Genomic DNA, 3,303 nt, shown 5'->3' with positions numbered 1-3,303 from the left:
GGTATCGGCGTTTGAGCCGGTACTGTTGCAGCATTCAGTTTGTTGAATGCGTGCACTATCCGCCACCCTCCTGTGGCCTTTCGCACACAGAAGGTCGGAGAGCTATGTGGGGAGGTTGACTCCCTTACATGGCCCGCTTTTACTCGATCGGTAAAGAATTTATCGATCGCAAGTACTTGTTCACGAGGCAGTGGCCACTGCTTCATGACACAGTACTTCGAGCCCGGTTTGAGCTCGATCTCATGTCGAGTGCCTTTATCCTTAGGCAACTCGCATGGAACTGCTTCAGGGAATACATCCCTGAATTCTATTAAATCCTCGTATAGAGGATTTCCCTTGAGTGACTCCCAAGATTAAGTAGTGTATCTTTCAATCCGAGTCTTCACATCGAGGACACTTTCGTCCATCGATGAGCTGCTGAGAACCCGTTCGTTCTCTGCAAAAATTACCGCTGACCGAATGTCGGTTACGTAATCGTCCTCTGTGACGAGTACGCAGATCTGCTTGATTTTACCACCATGCAGATCTCTCAAGAACCGCTTAGGTTCTAGGGTTGGTAATTGAGTTATCTCCGAAGTTAACTTCGGAGGCGCATACAGATCAAGAGTATAAGCGCCTACTCTTGAACCGTTATTAACCAAGACATTTAATGTCTCAGTTTCTTCCTGGGATTTATCCACAGGCTGTCGAGGAATTAATTCCTCGGGATCTTGAAGTCTAGTTACTTCGACTATTTGAGAAGATTTCTCCTCAAGTTCGTAGGGACCTCTTCCCTCAACGTCTTCCGAGTGTGATTGCGCTATCACAGTCGGGTCCTCTACGGTCGACTCTCTACTCGACCTAGGATCATCGTGTTGTCCCTTTGGGGCAACCGGTATACTCCTTGAATGACGCTCGCCAGGCGTACGTTCATGTCTCAATCCACTCGACTTCTTCGAGTGGTGGACCTTCGGCGCTGCCTGTGCATTGACACAGCCGCCGGCAGCTGACCCCACAGTGTGATTGGTAATCACACTGTGATCTTGTGCAGTTGTACTAACGACCGTACCACAAGTGAGGCCATCGCAGTCACTCGTAGTACATCCACACGCTTGTGGACGATCCAAGACGTTCATCAGATGGCCATATGATGTTCAAGTGGCAGGCATCTTTACGGATCCATGCTGCCAGCTGATCCTTGGCTCGTATTTTCTGAGTCAAGGGGGTAAACCTTGGATGACATCAAATTTGTCCCCCCCCCCAAATCCAGTACGATGAAATCATCATCATACTGTAAATCTCTTAACGTGTAGTGAAATTTCACTACGCGTTTCATTACTGTTATCGATGCGCCTGTCGCTAGACGCACCGTCATCCTCGTTGGAGGGATGTCGCGCTCAACATATTTGAGCCTACGACCCTCTAAAAACTGGCGACGAATAAAGCTGTTCGACGCTCCGCAGTCAACTAGGGCTCGAAGTGACAAATCATTTCTCACTTTTAATTTCAAGATGATGAGGGATACCTCATCACCAGGTGCAGACACATACCGATTGTGTGTCTGGAGCAACTTTAGTCAAGAGATTTGCAAATTCTCTGTAGGTTGCTGGATCAGTAGGGCGTTGCACCCCTACTGATCCCGACCGTTTTTTTGCAGTCCGCCTTGGTGTTGCGATTTCGCAACAACGTCGGACCCGCGACCGTTGCCCTTTTTGGCATACGGTCCAAAATTACGTTCAGTACCTTTCGGTGCTGGGCGTTGGGGCACTACACTCATGAGCGTAGTGTCCTTATTTTGGCAACGATGACGTTTCTGCGATCGCTTATTGTTCGAAAGCGAAGTCTCTCGCTTTCGACGTAGGAAAGGTCCATGGGTTCTGGACCTCCTAACTCGTGTCGTCTTGGAGGACGATACGATGACGAACTAGCTTGAGCCTGTCTCAAGCTAAAGTCCTCCTATTCCGCAACGGATATTGCTTCTTCAAGCGTATCCAGTTCCAAGCGGAACAGGTGGGTCTTTACGGGACCATCCGTAAGACCTTGCATGAACACCGTAATGTACGCGTGTTCATGGACTGGGTTATTTGTTATACAACTCGCTAAGAGTCGTATGTGCTGGGCATATGCGTGAACATCACGCTTGCCTTGCTTGAGTTTTAGAAGCTCTGAACGAGCTCTGGACTCAGCCCTTGGCGGTTCAAACATCTGTTTGAGCCGGGCGTTAAAAGCCTCTAGCGACCCAAAGACGTTTGGGTCGCGCAACCTAAGGTACAATGCCCAAGTTTTGGCACGACATGCCAAATTTGATTGAGCGAATGCGACTTGCACTTGCTCGTCGACGATGTGGCGTGCCCTTATGGCATCGTTAAACTCGACAAAGCATCTCAAGAGGGAGTCTTCTTCGACTCCCCTTTACTTATAGATGTCAATCTTTAAGGTTTCGGGACGAAGCGTTTACGTCATCCAGGTACACGGGTCTGTACCTGTTGTAACCTCAACAGTTCTGCCTGTTGAGAGCCTTGCTGATTCAGCAAGGCTACCTTCTCCTTCATCTCGTCAAGTTCATGTTGGATGAACTTGGCGATGGCTGAATGGAGGGCATCTCTGTCCAAATTGGACAGCATTGCCAAGATTGCATCGTTTCCTACGGTCTAACTCATTCGTTCGACAGCACTCCTTTCTATGTCACTTAAAAAGGAGTAGCTTTCACGGGAAACGTGATGCGTACTCCCACTATCATCTAACATGTCCATGTTAGATGAAGGAAATGTGGTCCTTGGACGGACCAACAAGTGCTACCAGGTGTAACGGGGCACTACGACTTGTACTGCTTCCATACAAGCCCACTTCGCACTGGTCCAGTTGCGAGTGGTGCCTTACGTTATTTCACGTACACTTGTACGTGCAGAGGAAGACTTCTCTTTAAGGTAAATAGCTTAAAGAGGGTAAAATGAAAAATGTATTAATACAATTAAGTATCTCTTCTTTCCATCTGTTAACTCTAACTTAATTATAAACTAATACTAAACATGCAATTAAAATCTCATCTTATCTTATCTTATTTGTCTCTCTCTTTTGTTTACATCTATATTTGATTAGTCTGCGGGATAATTAGATATAATGGCCTTTACCTATTTATAGATAAGATTTCTGAACATTACTATTTAAGGTTATATCCTCCAAATATTATCTACCTTTTTTAGATAATATATTAATTAACAACCTTTAAGTATTAATTACATGTAACGATACACCCCGCTACATCATGGTTCTTGACGGCATCGTCACCTTCTTTAATTATGCGCGTTGACTTCCTTGCTATGA

Source organism: Bremia lactucae, linkage group LG3 (genome assembly GCF_004359215.1).
Source record: "Bremia lactucae strain SF5 linkage group LG3, whole genome shotgun sequence".
Classification (NCBI taxonomy): Eukaryota; Oomycota; class Peronosporomycetes; order Peronosporales; family Peronosporaceae; genus Bremia; species Bremia lactucae.
Note: the sequence above shows the minus strand (reverse complement) of the source record.